The following is a 19668-nucleotide window of genomic DNA, read 5'->3' as shown; positions in this document are numbered from 1 at the left end:
TAAACCCTCTTTCTCTGCTCACAGTATACCTGTCTCTCTACCCATCGCTCTCTATACTCACACTCTATTCCTCTCTGTACCTCTAGCTCTAAACCTCTCTCTCCAGCTTTCTCTCTATCCCTCTCTTAAACCCTCTTTCTCTACACCTCTTAACCCTGTCATCATGCCAGCTGCAGTTATAGAAAACATCCTGTAAAACATAACACCTCCTCTAGGTCAGCCAAAAGGGGGTCTACATCTCTATGTATCAGCAGGAGTTAATCAATGGAAATACGTTAAAATATTTTATCTAGGGGACGTGTCTCAAAGATTGTTTATTATTTGCCAGGAGGGGTATGTCATGGGGAGAGTGGACACGCAAGAATGTACCCATGTTCTGCCGGGTAACTGGAAAGAGGCTCTTGCCAGGGGTGAGACGGAGAACACAGAGCCTGTTCCTCGGATTGACTCCCCCTCCCTTCTCTCCTGCCAGCTGCAGTTATATAAAACATCCTGTCAAACAGCACCCCTCCTCTAGGTCAGCCAAAAGGGTATCCACATCTATCTGTATTAGCTGGAGTTAATCAATGGAAATACGCTGAAATATTTTAGCTAGGGAACGTGTCTCAAATATTATTTATTATTTGCCAGGAGGGGTATGTCATGGGGTGAGTGGACACGCATGAATGTACCCATGTTCTGCAGGGTAACTGGAAAGAGGCTCTTGACAGGGGTGAAAGACGTGAGTGCTGCAGGGCACACTGGCCACAGCTGACGGACCCCTGTGCTGATAAGAGATCGCATTGAAGCAAGGCCGACATGCAGGCCCTGCTAAGAAACTTTAGCCGAGACCAGTGACATATACACAGCCATAAATAAGTGCCAAGGCAATCGGCAAGCTGACCTTTGCTAATTTTCGCCGCTGCCTCCCTTCCTCCACAACCACCCCCCAAACCCCATTGCTTCTTTACGAAGCCTCTGTCTGGATTGATCTCTCATGGAGTCTGCCATTTACAATAAAAAATTATTTAGTTACAAGAACATTTGGGTAAACTGTCCAAGGAACATAGAGGCGTGTCAAAAGACGCAGAGACAGCAGAGAGAGATATCCTGCATGCTTAATGCTTTGGCAGGCATCAGTTTCCAACTTGATGCGAAATTGACTCAACTGCACACGCACACACGCACTCACACATTCACACACACGCATTCATTTCTACTTTTATTTGTTCTGCAAAGAAAGTTTAGCCGTGAGTAGGTAGATATACACAGACATACATCAGTGCCAAGGCGATCGGCCAGCTGCCCCGTGATACTTTTCTCAGCTGCCTTCCCTCCTCCACAACCATCCCCCCCCCCCACCACCCCCAAAACCCCATTGCTCTCTGCCTCAATGTAAACATGCACGCGCTCTATATATTTACAAAGAACAAGCATGGGAGGTTTTAGTCTGGACGGAACTCTGGGTAACCTGGAGACAAGGCAAACTTTTCAGAATAATTATTCCTCCTCCACAAGCGCATGAAGCTGGATTCTACAGCTCCTTCCTCTCTGCTGGGAACAGACAACAGGCGCCACTGTGCCACACGGCAGACAGAATTACTTTCACTTTCGCGCTTTGAGCTTTGCATTTCCCCCCTCCCTTCTCACCCAGCCCTTTGATGCTCTGCTCGCATCTCCCTCCTCCCTGGGCCTTAAGGGAGACAGAGACATCCTCCTTAATTGCTGTTTCCCCTCTGAGCCCGAGAACACATCGGGTCCTGTTGATCAACTCTGAACTCCGATACATTGCTCTCAAGTGAGCGTATGTCAGAGGAAACATGCAGCAGGCACTTAAATGACCTATGGGGCCCCAATAATGCGAAACGCTACGAAACCAACACGAGTCACATGCCATGTGTGTCACATAATTCCACTCCTCCCTACATGACTCCACTCCACACAATGGCATTCCACATCACACAATTGCACTCCAAGTTACACATCTGCCCTTCATGCCACACAATTGCTCTCCATGCTGCACAATTCCATGTCTCACAATTCGACTCCACATCACAGAATCCCACGCAACCAAGTTCCACGCAACGTAATTCAACTCCACACCACATAATTTCATGCCATATATTACCCCTTCAAGTCACATAATTCCACTCCACCTCTGTTCAATCCACTCCATACCACATCATTTCAACCCATGCCACAAAATTTCCATGCAACACAATTCAACATCTCATCATTCCACTCGTGCCACAAATTGACACTCACACAATTCCATGCCACATAATTCTAGTCCATACCACATAATTCCACTTCAGTGCACAACATATAAATCCACATCATGCCACATACTATGCCACATTATTTCACTCCCTACAACATAATTCCACTCAGTGTCACATAATGCCTCTTCCCTTTCGTGCCGCATAATTCAGATCAACATATTTCCACTCAAATCAATTCATTGCCATGCGGCACAATTGCACATCACGTAAATCCATGCCACATATTTGTACTATATGCCACACACTTTCACTCCACACCACATAATTCCACACCACGTCACATAATTCCACTCCACATCACTTAATCCCACTCCACACAATTGCACTCCATGTCACACAGTGGAACTCCTCACAATTCAATGTCTCAAAAGTTCACTCCATGGCACAGAATTGCACGCCATACAATTTCACACCACACAATGGCATTCCACATCACACATTTGCACTCCAAGTTACACATCTGCCCTTCATGCAACACAATTGCTCTCCCTGCTGCACAATTCCATGTCTCACAATTCGACTCCACATCACAGAATCCCACGCAACCAAGTTCCACGCAACGTAGTTCAACTCCAAAACACATAATTTCATGCCATATATTACCCCTCCAAGTCACATAATTCCACTCCACCTCTTTTCAATCCACTCCATACCACATCATTTCACCCCATGCAACATAATTTCCATGCAACACAATTACACATCTCAGAATTCCACTCAGGCCACAAATTTCCAATCACACAATTCCATGCCACATTTTTCTACTCCATACCACATAATTCCACTTCAGTGCACAACATATAAATCCACATCATGCCACATACTATGCCACATAATTTCAGCCCCTACAACATAATGGCTATCTGTGTCACATTATGCCTCTTCCCTTTCGTGCCACATAATTCTGATCAACATATTTCCCCTCAACTCAATTCCTTGCCATGCGACACAATTGGAAATCACGTACATCCATGCCACATTAGTCTACTATATGCCACACACTTACAGTCCAAACCACATAATGCCACACCACCACACATAATTCCACTCCACATCAGTTAATCCCACTTCACACAATTGCACTCCATGTCACACTGTGGCACTCATCACAATTCCATGTCTCAAAATTACACTCCAAGGCACACAATTGCACGCCATACAATTTCACACCACACAATTCCATGCCGAAAAAAACAGCACCACTTAAAGCCAATCCATGGCATGTAATGCCATGCCACACAATTCAAATCAACATAATTCGGCTCCATGCCACATAATTCCAAGGAACGTAATTCCACTCAACACCACACAATTCATTACCATGTCACATAATTCCACTCCATGCTATAATTGGCACTCCACTCAGTGACACTCCATGTCACCCAATTGCACTCCACATCACACAATTGCATTTCACGCCACACAATTCCACGTTGCACAATTCCACTCCATGCAACACAATTCTGCACCACACAATTCAACTCCATGCCACCTAAGTGCACTCCACCCTCATATTTCCAATCCAAGCAACATAATTCCACTCCATGTCGCATAATTCCAATCCTCTCAATGCCGCACAATACCATGTCAAACAATTCCATGCAACACAATTCTTCTCCACAATTTTTCACGCCACCTAATTCTACTCTACACCACATAATTATGCGACAGAATTCTACTATATGCCACACACTTTCACTCAACACCACATAATTCCACACCACGTCACATAATTCCACTCCACAACACTTAATCCCACTCAACACAATTGCACTCCATGTCACACAGTGGCACTCCTCACAATACCATGTCTCAAAATTTCACTCCATGGCACACAATTGCACGCCATACAATTTCACACCACACAATTCCATGCAAAAAAAAATTGCACCACTTAAAGCCAATCCATGGCATGTAATGCCATGCCACACAATTCAAATTGACACGATTCGGTTCCATGCCACATAATTCCACGGCACGTAATTCCAGTCAACACCACACAATTCATTACCATGTCACATAATTCCACTCCATGCTATATGGTTTCCACTCCACTCAGTGACACTCCATGTCACCCAATTGCACTCCACATCACACAATTGCATTTCAAGACACACAATTCCACGGTGCACAATTCCACTCCAGGCAACAAAATTACACTCCATGCAACACAATTCGGCACCACACAATTCAACTCCATGCCACCGAAGGGCACTCCACCCTCATATTTCCAATCCAAGCCACATAATTCCACTCCATGTCGCACAATTCAAATCCTCTCAATGCCGCTCAATACCATGCAACACAACTCTTCTCCACATACTTTCACGCCACCTAATTCTACTCTACACCACATAATTCCACTAGTCAACACCCCACAATACCATGCCACACAATTCAACTCCATCCCCCACAATTTCACTCCATGCAACATCACGACTCCACATCATGCAACATAATTTCCACTCCATGACACATAATTCCACTCCATACCACATAATTTTACATTATACCACACTGTACCACCTACATTTAAGCTCCCCAAAACAACATAATTTCACACCACACAATTCCACACCAGACAATTCCATGCCAAAACATTCCATGTCACATCGCATAATTCTACTCCACAGAGCATAATTCCACTCCTTGCCCCTTAATTCTATGCCACACCACTTGATTTCACACCATGTCACACAATTCCACTGCACGGCACTGAATTCCTCTCCACAGAATTGCACACCACGTCACATAATTGTAGTTCACGCCACACACTAACATTTCTATCTCAGTGAATGCAAAATAATTCCACTACACATAATTCCATGCCACATAAAGTGCTCTCCACTTCTCATAAAACCACACCACATAATTCCATTCCATGGCACACAATTGCATGCCACGTAATTCCATACCACACCCCATAATTCCACACCACATCACATAATCCCACTCCACCCCCATACTTCCTCTCCGCAGAATTGCACTCCATGTCACACAATTGCATACCACGCCACACAATTCCATGTCTCACAATTTCCCTCAACACCCCACAATTCGAGGACACACCACACAAATCCACACCAAATAATTCCATGCCATAACACATAATTAGACTCCATGGAACGTCATTCCATGCCACATAATTCCACTCCACTATTAATGAATCCACTCAATAACATACTACCACTTAGCGGGACATAATTAAAGTCCACCACATAATTTCATTCCATGCCACATATTTCCACTCCATTCCAGGAGACATACTTCCATTCCTCTCAACACAATTCCATGCCACACAATTCAATGCCACACAATTACACTCCATACCATATAATCCTACTCCACGCCATGCCAACTAATTCCACACCACATCCCTTAATTCAACACCATGCCACATATTTTAAATCCAGGGAACATAATTCATTTCCATACAATTGCAGTCTATGCCACACCACGCCAAACAATTCCACAACTCACAATTCAGCTCCATGCCACACAGTTCCAAACCACTCAACATACTTTAATGCCACATAATTTCACCCCACACAACAAAATTTCACTCTGCATATTTCCACACTACTTGACACCACGTATTTCTACTCTCCAGCTTTCTCTCTATCCCTCACTTAAACCCTCTTTCTCTGCTCACAGTATACCTGTCTCTCTACCCATCGCTCTCTATACTCACACTCTATTCCTCTCTGTACCTCTAGCTCTAAACCTCTCTCTCCAGCTTTCTCTCTATCCCTCTCTTAAACCCTCTTTCTCTACACCTCTTAACCCTGTCATCATGCCAGCTGCAGTTATAGAAAACATCCTGTAAAACATCACACCTCCTCTAGGTCAGCCAAAAGGGTGTCTACATCTCTATGTATCAGCAGGAGTTAATCAATGGAAATACGTTAGAATATTTTATCTAGGGGACGTGTCTCAAAGATTGTTTATTATATGCCAGGAGGGGTATCACAAAATGTAAGTACAGCAAACCTATCGCAAGGCTTATTGCACAACTGCAAAATGTCAGGGTTATACACATTGGAATTAAGGGGGTGCAGAAGTTTAAAGGGGTACATTATTGGGCGTTTGCGTTCCAGATTTCAAGGGGAGGCTTGAGTAGCTCACTTACATCCCATCGTATCGTAGCAGTTCAAATTGTTGGCACGCTTGTGTGGCGCAGTGGGTTATAGACACATGAATGTGTAACCTAAATACGGTGCTATGTAACGCGCTCCAATACCTTTGTGTCGGGTTAGCACTATATAAAAAATACAAAAAGAAGGAGTTTACTAACCGTCATTTGGGACCCCTCCAAACGCCACGGAGTGCTTTTTTATATAAGGCTCAATCAACAATGACCATCGGGTTGCAAGCAACGCTCGTGCAGGCAGTCCCTCCAAAACTGACTCAGGGTAAAATTACATCAAGACAGGCGCGCAACACCCATTGGACTCGAAGGATTTCAGACCCCTCCCCCCCCCCCGTCGTGTGTGCCAGCCCGGGATGAGACAGGTTCCCGGGCATAGACACAGCCGCACCCGAGCACTTCACAGGTCTTTAAAGACCATTTGCGTATTAATGAGGCCTCGCTGTTGTGTCACCCCTTTTACGAGACCCTGCAGCTCCACGCTGCCTATTGCTTAACGTTTCAGACCCTCCCCCCCTCAAAAAATGTATTCTAAACCCCCCCCCAAAAAAAATTTGGCTTACGTTGCGCCTCTGCAACAAGACAACACGTACGTAAAACAACTCTCACACACCTCAAGGGAGATACTACTGCCACTGTGTACCGGGTGGGCAAACGTAGGGGGGGGTTTACAAGGCTGCACCGCCGCAGGTCTGTCACTTTGCCTCGTAAAAAAAAAAAACACGTACAGCCGGGGAAAAGGGCTTGCGAATCAGACCCGTAGCACAGCTTCCACAACTGCATTAGCAAGAAACACTCAAACACTGTCGCTGGTGCACCCTGGCGATGCCTGCAACAGTCTGCGCGTGCTAGAGTGACTCCACACAACACCTGGAAGGGTTCAAACATCTCGTCGTTTGTTCGGGTGCGAAATGTCTCCGGAGTTACTTGGGGGCATATTTTCAAGCCAGGCCAAAAAATTATCGCCGCTTTCGCGGCACAAAAAAACCAGAAAAAACGGCGAAAAAGGGCTTAATAATACGCTCTATGGAATTCCAATTCAAGTCCATGTTATATGTCCTAAACATTTAGCATGGCCTTTAATTTAAATTACATAGAGCATATTAGCAAGCCCATCATCGCCGTTTTAGCGGCAGTTTTCCAAGGCTAAAGCGCCCATAATTTACACGCCTGCCTTGTTAATATGCCCCATAGAGCTTTGGTCACATTATAATACCCCTGACTAGCGTGAAATGACTCGCACAAAATCTACAGCTAAGTGTGCTTCCAGGTTACCTTCTCTTTGGCAGGTAGCTCAGTCGCTGCATGCAGTAACAAGAAAACATTCAGAGTCATGTGGCAAGGGCATTAGTACACGGTGACTACATACTGGCCGCAATCCACGACGGGCCGAACGAAGGGCAGCTTTGGGGGAAGATACATTACCAAAAAAACACACTGTGAGACTGCAGTAAGTTAGACACCACATTCAATTCCACAACATGGCGCTATAAAAGGGGACAGGTGTGTACGGGCCGGGGGGCTGGAATAGGAGGCTCCTACAATCGGGCACTCTTTGCTCACCTGCAACTACTTTATGAAAATCAATTTTGAGGAGGAACACAGCACAAGCAGTTTCCTTTAACGAAGGGTCACAAGGACAGACCTGCAAACCCTCCCGATGTAAGCGGGAGACTACCGATTTCAAGGCTAGTCTCCCGCCTCACGATTCAAGCATCCACAAAAAAGATTCCTCGGAGATTCAGCTGACAGGTCTTGCAATTGTGTAACGTCCGAAATATTACAGCAAGACTCAGCGTGGAGAGGCAGGGGGCACTAGAAGGGGTGACAAACCAACAAAGCACCATTCCCAAGCAATAGGCCTTTCAAAGACCTGTGAAGTACTCGGTGGCACTGTGTGGGTGCCCGGAAAACTGTTTCAGGCCAGTCTGCCACACATGGGGGGGGGGGGTGGCACCGCCACCTGTTAATTGGGACTTCCTCTCTCTGCCTGGCATAGCACTCCATGAAGAAACAAACGTGCATTTGGTCCGGCAGCAGCACAACTTTAATAGCCCATACATGGCAGTAAGCCGATTCAAGGCAGCATTCAACGGGGGGGCAGACACACATTTAAGGGGGGATGGGATTGGCCATCCCAGTGCAAGGTTCTCCGCTCACGCACCACCCACCACCCCTCTCAGAAAAACAATTTTTACTCCCTCACCAGAAAAAGGTACACTTACCTTAGATTCAAATCACAACACTCGAACCTCTCCTTCGCAACTGCTCACAAACACATGCTCGCCGGGAAATACAATACTGCCTCGGCAGTCTGCGTCGTGTTTCAAACGCGAACATTTCAGGGGTGAGTACAAACCACTACTTCTAACATTAAAAAAAAAATAAGGAGACACATTCGACAGAGTCCGGTTGCGCACATCCCAAAACAGTCCAGCTGGTGAGTTCTAGGAAACTTGGAGCCAAAACACACTGAGGGCACTGCGGACTACACTGCCACAACACAAGGGGAGGGGGAAAAAAAATACAGAGGTCACGTGTCAGCAGCACACACAAATTGATACAAGCGGGGCCTCGGGCTGCAACGTAAAGCACTACCTGCCGTTAACTGACAAAGTGCCGCTCCTCCCCCTCCTCCCCAAACTCAGTAGTTTGCCGGGACAATAACTCAAGGGGGCCAAATGCGAGGGGCACAATGCACGCCAATAATAAATCCAATTTGTTTGTGGGAGGCTTTCAGAAAAACACATTTGGGGACAGGCGCCTTCATTACAATATTACAGGAAGTGGGCAGGCAGTTTACAGCGTCTCCCATTAAGCCCTAAAGCTAAAGCACACACAGGGATGTGGTCTGTCGGATTTAAATGCCGAATTTGGTGCAGGGAAACAGGGATAGAGCCTCGAGGTCGCGTCCACAGCCGGTGATTCTGTGCTAATCACTTCATCTCCCCGTGCATAAATGTGTAATGTAAATACGATGATACGTAAAGCGCACAAAAACCTTCGGATCGAGTGCGCGCTAAATAGAAAGATGCAAAATTAACCCCCCCCCCGCACAAAAAAAAAAAAAACTGGCGTCACTACAGCTCGGGCAGGATGCGAAATGTTTCCAGACTTAAATAGAGCTTTTGGCCCATTTAAATGCCCCGGAGTAGCGTACAATAACTAGCACTACATCTAAAGCAAAGTGTGCGTCCAGCTATTCTTCTTTTTGCCAGGGTAGCTTAGTGGCTCCATGCGGTAACAAAACCAATTTAAAAATTATGTGGCCAGGACTTTAAGTCGGATGAAAAAACGAGGGGTCTCTCAAAGAGGCGTGGCAAATGTATTTAAGGTCGTGGCTTACAAACACATGAGCTAAAAAACTATGCTCCGCATACTGTGCCGCTTCAATTTTATTTTGATGTTTCTGTCATTGCATCCAGATATATGAGACAGAAGTGCATCATGCCAACAAGTCAGGCCTATTGACTTTGTCAACAGTTGTTAGTTGGATACCATAAAAAAACATCAAATGTGCATGTTTTTGCTACAGCAGAACGCCCAGGCTCTTACGCCTCCTCCTCCCACTCCTAGGTACATAACAGATTTCAGAAGTGCCACTGGCAAGGCAGAAAGCAGCAGACATGTTAGAGTGAAAGTTGATGAACATCACGCTGAACTTTACATGTATTAGCATACAACACTTGCGTTTCCATGTATCTGCATACCATGTGGTTCCTGCTTTCAGTTCACGTGTTTACACTAGTTAATTATCCCTCGATGAAAGCGCACATATAGATGTGTGCGTCCCACCCTGCTGCCGGAATATCCCTGCGTGCACGTTTTTTTACTCTGCGCAGGAAGTACACCAAGGCTATCGGCCAGCGAAACCTTTGCGACTTTTCGCGGTTGCATCCATTCCTCCACAACCATCCCACCCAAAAAAAAAAACACACACATTGATTGATTGCTTAAAAAGCCTCTTCCTCTATAGATCTCTCACGGCCTCTGCCATATACAAGACAAAAAAAAAAACATTGCACAAAAAAGATTGGGGGAACTGTCAAACAAACATAGAGGCTTGGCAAATCACTCTGGGGGTAAAACGGTATTTTGCGAATAATGTGCTAAGCCGAGCAGATTGTAATAGTGACCACACCGTCATCCGCTTCAGTCAACACGCATACACAGACGTCACCCAATGATTACACTGACACTTTATTTGTGGGTGAAGAACTGCTGCAGGTTTATTTCATACAACATAGTATGATAATAAAATTGGGTTATCTTACGGGCGATCCAGGGCAGGCAGCCCCTTGCTGCTCCGCCCGCCTGGTGAGCCAGCACACACGGTGGGTCAATGCCCGGCAGTGTGGCACATAATTATTTACAGATCATCCACTGGGTCACGTGATCTGTATCCTACTCCCGCCCCTTCCGACAGGGGCGGAGCGTGTTGTGGCACACCCCCGGTTGGTCAGGCCCCCCAACCGCCCGAAGGACTAACGGGGCGCCGTCGCGGTCTTCCCAGAACCCCCTTCGGCTCCTGGACCTTGGCTCGGGCACCCTTACTGTGCCGGACAGGGGTACCCTTACTGTACCGCCTGTCGCAGAGGTACCCTTACTGTACCCGTCTGCATCCAGATCGCCCTGTAACTCCGCCTGCAACGCAAAAGAAAACATTAAAACATTCCAAAAAACGCGCTGTGCCTGACACGTGGGGTAAGTGGAAAGGGTGGGAAATCGCGTGTCCAGGCTGGAGCGGCGCGCAGGAAACAGAGGAGGAACTGGGCGAGAGGGCCTCCTAAGTAGGGGGGGCAAGCCGCGCCCCCCGCCCCCAATGGCCCGTCTCCAGCTCCAACTATAGGGAGAATACCTAGTGGGCGTAGCCTCGCGCGCGAGGCAGCAAAGGGGAAGGCTCCGACGGGCGGCCACTAACAAGCTGCCCTGCTGATGTCCCACTGCTTGGGACGCGGGCAGCGGCATAGTGACCACACCGTCATCCGCTTCAGTCAACACGCATACACAGACGTCACCCAATGATTACACTGACACTTTATTTGTGGGTGAAGAACTGCTGCAGGTTTATTTCATACAACATAGTATGATAATAAAATTGGGTTATCTTACGGGCGATCCAGGGCAGGCAGCCCCTTGCTGCTCCGCCCGCCTGGTGAGCCAGCACACACGGTGGGTCGATGCCCGGCAGTGTGGCACATAATTATTTACAGATCATCCACTGGGTCACGTGATCTGTATCCTACTCCCGCCCCTTCCGACAGGGGCGGAGCGTGTTGTGGCACACCCCCGGTTGGTCAGGCCCCCCAACCGCCCGAAGGACTAACGGGGCGCCGTCGCGGTCTTCCCAGAACCCCCTTCGGCTCCTGGACCTTGGCTCGGGCACCCTTACTGTGCCGGACAGGGGTACCCTTACTGTACCGCCTGTCGCAGAGGTACCCTTACTGTACCCGTCTGCATCCAGATCGCCCTGTAACTCCGCCACAGCTCTGGGGAGGCTACCGTCGCTGCCAGAGCCCCCCTTCCTCCCTTCGCTGTTTATAGGTGCCCGCCCCTGCGAGCCAGCTTTCAGTGGGCTGACTAATGGGTCCTGTTCTGTAACCGTAAATATACGGCATTAAGTTGCAACATTACTCAGAAGCCCAGGGCAGACTAACAATGAATGACTCTTGGCCCCCATTGCCGCTCAGCTTAGACGTGACTGGTGTTCCCAACCTTCTAAGTGAAGCTACAGCAGATCATCCTAACGTAATTATGGGAAGATCTAGCACCTGCATATGGAGCCAGAACTGAACCACAGCTGAGTTCCTCAGTCCATCGATTCCCTTCATATCCTAGCACGAAGGTTTTAATTTCCACTCTATCTACAAAGGTGATGTATTGAGAGCGTCAGGTTCCTGAGTTGCTGCTGCTACTGCGAGGATTGCATGATTTCTCGGCTGGGCACACCATTCTAACGCGACTGCTAATCGGACGCCGTTTATCCTGACTCCGGATAAAGCCAATTTGATTGACTGAGCTGCCGCAGCAACATCTCTCAGCTCGTGGACCCAAATGTGTGAATGTTTCCCATCTCCCGGGCTCCAAGAAAGGCTGAGCGGGAAGAGCAACACCTAAATCTGTTTCTCAGACTGGGACTTGTGGCATAGGTAACAAGGCATAGGTGATTTAGGCACTTGTGGACCTGCAATCCTATTAAGATGTTTCACTTGCCAAATTGAGTGCCTTCCTGGCTTGCAATTTCGTTCCCAACAGCTACAGCACAACAAGCAGGGTGAAGGTAGCGTGTGAGTCAGCCACTTTACCTACGTAATAAACACAAGCGGACATCACGGGTATATCAATTTGCTTCCTTTCACATGGTATTACGCTGTTGTTTACTGCAAACTGACCCATATCTTAGCAACATCTCCTCTCTTTCGCCTATCCACTTGCAAATTAAGTGACATTAAATGGACGATGGAGTCTTATACTAGTCCCGCTGTCAAACCCACTCTTTTCTTGCTCCCCACTGGGACAGCGTATCCAGTTGCCTCGTTTGATTAATAGAAGCTAGCTTTCGGACTTTATTGCTGCTGGAAAAGGGTCAATAGGTGTGCCTGCAGTCCTTGGTACACCGGTGTTGCTGTGCTATGGTAATTTGTGGTGCCGCCTTAGTGGCTTAAAAATGAAACGTCTTATTTTATCAAATGAATTGTTGTGAGCCCCGGTTATGATTTCGATCCTATCTACATAGTTGACAGTGTCTCTATCTTGTCAATACCTGGAGCACGTCCGCCTTAAATGACGACATTACATCCGGCTTTTCCGCTAGCCTTGCCCATTAACCTGTCAAATGTCTGTGGAGAGCAGCACGTCTCTGGTCATGCTCCTGGTCGCTCTCTGCTCTCTCCATTATTACTATGTAGCTGAGGGCATGCCATACACGGGTGTCTGGTTGAAATGTGCACAGGTCTTTGACACTCTCCCACGTGCAGTGCTGTGAACCGTTTGAAGTAGTTCATCGGATTCAGCCAACCACCCCCTAGGTGGAGGCTTGCACTCCCAAACTTCTGCTCATTATCGATAATTCATGGCACCGGCATGGTGGCTTGAAAAGAAACTTCTTATTTTATCAAATAATTTGTTGTGAGCCCCAGTTATGATTGCGTGTACATCTTCATAGTTGGCAGTGTCTCTATCCTGCCAATACCTGGGTCACTTCTGCCTTAATTGATGACAATACCTCTGGCTTTCCGCTAGCTTTGCCCATTTAAACTGTCACATGTCTGGTCGTGCTCACTTCAGAAGGTGTTAAGCCCTTTCCATTATTAGAAAGTTTAAATGCAAAGTACAAGAGGTATGGTCGCTCTCTGCGGTCTCATTATGACCATGTAGATGAGGGCATGCCATTCTGGGGTGTCTGGTTGAAGTATGCACAGGTAATGGACCCTTTCCCCCGTGTAGTGCTGTGAAACGTTCGGAATAATTCAGCAAATTCAGGCAGCCACCCCCCCTAGGAGGAGGCTTGCACTCCCTAACTTCTGCTAGCGTAAGACCCGGTCCCACCTCCAGTTCAGTGAAATGTAGTAATTCACGACACCGACAACCCCAGGGGCCAAATACTGGGCTGTGTAAATGTGGCCCAAAACCACCATGAACAATTAGCTTGGAGTGGATGGGCGTTTCCTAGGCTGGCTGAAGGCAAAACCTTTGACCATCACTCCTGGCAAGATGTGCCAACGCAGGTAGAATAAAGAGTCATGCAGCCCTCCTTACTTCCTTTCCCAGTGCGACACAGGCGAAGAAAAATGCCCCTTCCAGAAAGGTCATGGCCTTATCCCTGAAGCCTATCCATACAGCACTCTACCGGAAATCTACAGCATTGCTTTGTAAAGCGTTTTCTGGTTCCCCAATTATTTGTGGTCGATATGCTCTCCCTCAGTTTGACCAAACTCTTAGCTAATCGTACGCCTGCCTAATTCCCAGGGCTGTCTGGCTAACTGCTTTCGCCTGGAATTGCCCCCCCAAAATGTGGCCTTGCACTGAACCTTCATCTGTCCCTGGCGCCTATCAAACCACAGTGACAGCCTCTACATAAACAAACCTCACAAGGTCGCAGAAGCGGCAAGCCAGGCTAAGTCTTGGTCAACCATGTCACTCCGTGCTTTCCCTGGCCTCCCTGTGGAACAGGGAGAATAACCTCAAAGATGTTAAGTATGATAGACAAACCCAGGCCTTCCGCCTGTCTCCAAACAGCTCATGCTGCTGCCTTTCTTGTATAGACTAAACTGCCACTCTGCCTGAGTTGCAGAAATATCACACCCGCTGTTTCCCAATAGCAAGGCTAAGGATAAAAGGCCGCCGCCCATAATACCGTAACCCAGACGTTGGGCAGAAAAACAATGACCAACTGATGCCCCGGGTGGGCGTGCATCCCTAGTCTTGGTGGGAGCACACCCGCCGTCCTTGGGAAAACCTGGCACTACCTATCCATCACCAACCGTGCCCATCTCGCCTTCCTGATGCACACGCGCCCCTCATGCTAAGACAGGAAGACACATGCTAAACGTGCCACCATGTGTCCAATGAAATTAAACAAGTGATAGGCTTTATTGCATCAGCCAGACCATAACTGGGGTCACGGCAGAGTGGTCTAAGCGTGGGCCAGAATGGAGGAGGTATATGTGTGGCTAATGCAGGCCCAAAGCTCTGTGTAGATTGGTGTCCTGAAGAACTGAAAACAATAACTGGCCCGCAATGAACCAAGAACCGATAGTGACTAGTGTTGTCCACATGGGAACACAGCAGCAGCTCACTAACATTACTGCAAATGATATCTGTGACACCCACAAATTTTTATTTTTAAGGTCCTGTTTTGATCTCAGAGATACTTTATATGGCTTTTGTGTGGAACCAACACAAACATTTCTGCAAATAACTAATATTTCTCACACACCACCCTGTGCAAGTCCACCTCAGCCGACCTGCTGCTCAAGTTGCTCCTCCCCACGGCGACGAGGGGGGCTAGGCCTGTTTGTGCATGAACTTCTGTTAGGCAATTCTACATATCGTGCCGTCAAACAGTCCTGTACATTATTTACAACAACCTCAAGTTGAGGTACAACATTTATGTAAAGTTGCAATCAGCAGCATATTTCGGTACACAAAACTTATAAGATCCCCAAGGCGAGACCTATTGGCTTTGCCACTGCTTGTTTGTCGTAGGCCTGGGAGTTTAAGTGATTTGCCCAGCATCACAGGATACTGAGCCCATGCCAGGCTCAAACCTGGTTCTTCAGCTCCAAAGTCAGCAGCTCTGGCCTAGACGCCGCAAGCTCTCAATAAATGTTTGCATATTTATATAGCGCGATCTCGACCCGAAGATATTGGAGCGCTTTACACGAGCACTGCATTTACATTACACATTCAGGCACAGGGAGATTAAGTGAACCGCTCAGAATCACAGGATGTGAACACGACCTCGAGGTTTGAACACTGGTTTCCTGCACCAAAATCGGCAGTTTAAGCCGGTGGACCACATTCCTCTACCATTTATTGTGTCTGTAACATGCTTGTACTCTGAAAATATGTAAACCATACCATGGTTTCCTGCAGCTTGTAACGTTTACAAAATGTTACAAAAATTGCTACCAAGGATCCTTTGCCACCGTTGGCTAATGGGCATAAATGAGTGCAAAACCAAGCCCCTGTGAAAGCCCCCATGTGCCTGCCTAACCCAGGCAGTCGCCCACTGCCGAAACCGGCTCCCGTAATTACCCAATTAACCTTCAATGCCACGAGCATATTTTTATGGTTAGACTCGCAGGATGTTGAGCCGACGGGATGCTCGGCCATGTTATCATCTCAGGTCAGAAGTCACCTGCTCTAGCCCCTACGCGGCCATTTTAGTTGGTGCCCTTACTTATAAGGCCTCCCATGAGGGCCTTCCGATCCATTCTCCCTTGAACACTCTGTTTCTGCCTTCCCGCTCGTAAATCTTGTGACCCGGCCGTGCGGGAATCGGCCTCTGCCCTGGCCCTTTATTCGGCTCTACTGTACCCAATATTTTAACCATCTCAGGTCAGAAGTCACCTGCTCCAGCCCCTACGCGGCCATTTTAGTTGGTGCCCTTAACTTATAAGGCCTCCCATGAGGGCCTTCCGATCCATTCTCCCTCGAACACTCTGCTTCTGCCTTCCCGCTCGTAAATCTTGTGACCCGGCCGTGCGGGAATCGGCCTCTGCCCTGACCCTTTATTCGGCTCTACTGTACCCAATATTTTAACAGTAAATCTGCAAAGCACTAGTAAGAAAAGAAATCAACAGCAGCATTCAGAGGCTGTTACTATTGAAATGGCGTCCACTGTCTTGCCATCTTCATGTATTCCCAGCGGAGGCCTGCGCCATGAACCTCAGAAGGCCGGCGGGGTCGTGGGTGGCAAGAGCCTGTATTCTAAAGCTGCGGGGGGGGGGGACTGCTGCTAGCAGCCTTCATCTAGCAGTGTGTGGTTCAAACTTGTAGACAGCGCTGTAAATAGGACACCCACCAGGAAACAGCTTTATGTTTAGAAAGGGAAAATACAAACAAGCCTGGCCAATGACATTGACTAGGCGTCAAGGGTGCTATTGTAGTGTGCACAACGTATGGCGTGCCAGCAGAAGTTTAATTGAAGTGGCACCAGAGCTCAGCTTGACTACATAATTGTCCTTGATCTTTGTAGTTTAAAAGAAGTTAACAATCACGTTCTCATACAGTGGGGTATCAAAGGGCGAAATGATCCCTTATAAAAGGCAAGATAATTTTTTCCCAAACCCCTAATTTGGTAGTTAAAATAGCTACCCTCTGGGTCCCGGTGCCACTGCACCTGCTGCACTAATAATAGCTACGCCTCTGATCCCGCAGAAAGAAGGCCCATCCACGGCCTGTGTGCTTCGGAAGCTTTTCCCTGTACTCCAGGTGCTCTGTGTAAAAAGCGTATTCAGCATTCTCGAGCACACGATTAATAAAGATGACAAGGTTTAACGCCGTCACCCTGTGATGGCGTAAGTATGGGGACGGAAGCCACCAAGGTAGAGGACGCCCAACATTCTTGAACAGAAAAAAAAAGCCCGCGAAGAACATACCGGATACCTCTAAGAAGGCATTAAAACAGCCTCGGCAGCTGTTCACTGGAAATTATTCCAACTGATTTCCTCGCAAGTACAGCGTGTGCATACGAAACAATAGGCCCTCTCAAGGAAAAAAGAATTAACACATCCATACATTCCGCAATAGCGCAAAACCAATAATTAGTTGAGAACTAAGGAATCGTGCTGCTCTGTCAGGGACGAAATGAGCAGCTCCCCTCTCCCCCTTCTTCTAACTCAGTCGAAGCAGCAGCTGTAGCTAAATGATCTTGGTAAATATGACGTGCAGTTGTCTAAGTAAGGAAAATGGTGTGGCGCTTAGCAGAAGGAGGGCATGAGTCATTGTTTGACACTCTGGCCACAGGAGGACCCGAATGGACCATAGAGACGCCCGGTGGGTGACACCGCAGCTTACCACCGGGCGCGACCGATGTTTTCATCCTGCGGAGAATGGCTTATTCACGGTCCTATAAGTGTATATTTACACCCCCATGGACTATCTAGGCAGTAAAACATTGACTGGTTCAAATGGTCGTGCAAACACTCAGTCATGGATTTTGAAAATTACATAGCAGGTCGCAGACAGTGGACGCGACCCCGAGGCGCGAACCCTGGTTTCCAGCAGGCTAGCCGATGCGCCACATCCCCTCCGCGATGTATCCACGCATCTGACCTTCCTATCTAAATCGCGAACTCTGCCGAACTCTGCGCTACTCGCCGCGCCTCAGGAACGCCCGAGGGAGTCACCAGACGCCGCTGCTCCGGGAGCGAACGCGACCACCGGCACCTAGCGCGGGGAAAGGCCAGCAAAGTACACACGCCCCCCCCGCGCCAACCACCGGCAGCGACAACACGCTCCCCCGGCCCCAGACACCTCACCTCGGGATACCGTTCCGCACCACGCCCCGCCGCCGACCACAATCAACGCGACGCTGCCACGACAGAAACAACCACGACATCTCGCGCGGCCCGGAGCGAAACAGAAATCGCGTGTCCAGGCTGGAGCGGCGCGCAGGAAACAGAGGAGGAACTGGGCGAGAGGGCCTCCTAAGTAGGGGGGGCAAGCCGCGCCCCCCGCCCCCAATGGCCCGTCTCCAGCTCCAACTATAGGGAGAATACCTAGTGGGCGTAGCCTCGCGCGCGAGGCAGCAAAGGGGAAGGCTCCGACGGGCGGCCACTAACAAGCTGCCCTGCTGATGTCCCACTGCTTGGGACGCGGGCAGCGGCATACTAAGTGCAATAATATGAAAGCCCATTTCGCTCTCAACCTCCATCAATCGGCCTCGCTATATACCTTTATTTCTATACCTCGGGATGAAAATCTCTCTCTACCTCTCTTTACCAGTCATTACAAATATTTGTGTAGCTCTCTCCATATCTCTAGACCTCTATCTCTAACACAATCTACGGCTCTCGGAACATCTCAACAACGCAATCTGAGTCTCTTTACTGCTCAGGGAAGTTCTTTTGATCTCTCTGTAACTCGCAGTAAAACTCTAACTCTCTCTTTTTTCACATCTCGCTCTAACACTCTCTCTAACCCTCTCTCTACCCCTCGGGATCTAACACTAAAAACAAGAGCTCTCTCTAAGTCACAAAAATATATCTCTAACAGACGGTTTAACAATAGCTCTAGTTCTCTCTATACTTCTATACCTTTCACTCTAGCTATCACACTCATCCTCTAGACCGCTCTCTCTAACTCTATCTCTTCCTCTCTACCTATATCTACCTCTCGCTAACTATCTCAAACTGTCTCAAATTATCACTCTACCTTGCAGTATACCTGTCTCTCTACCCATCGCTCTCTATACTCTCTCTCTAACCCTCTCTCTATTCCTCTCTGTACCTCTAGCTCAAAGCCTCTCTCTCTACCTCTCTCTCTATCCCTCTCTCTTAACCCCTCTTTCTCTACACCTCTTTTAACCCTGCTAACAGCCTCTCTACACAGGTCTCTATAACCACCTTGCTCTACACACCTCTCGCTCTACACACCTCTCTCGCTAGCTACACACCTCTGTCTCTACCTGTAAGCGGAACACGGCGCAAAAAAAGAATGCTTTTACGTACAAAAAAAAAAGCAGGCCCATCACAAAATAGGTATCGCCTTGGGGGGCCAACAACTTTTGCGACAGGCATCGGTTACTGTAGT

Source organism: Triturus cristatus, chromosome 1_1 (assembly GCF_964204655.1).
Source record: "Triturus cristatus chromosome 1_1, aTriCri1.1, whole genome shotgun sequence".
NCBI classification, from domain to species: Eukaryota; Metazoa; Chordata; class Amphibia; order Caudata; family Salamandridae; genus Triturus; species Triturus cristatus.
Note: the sequence above shows the minus strand (reverse complement) of the source record.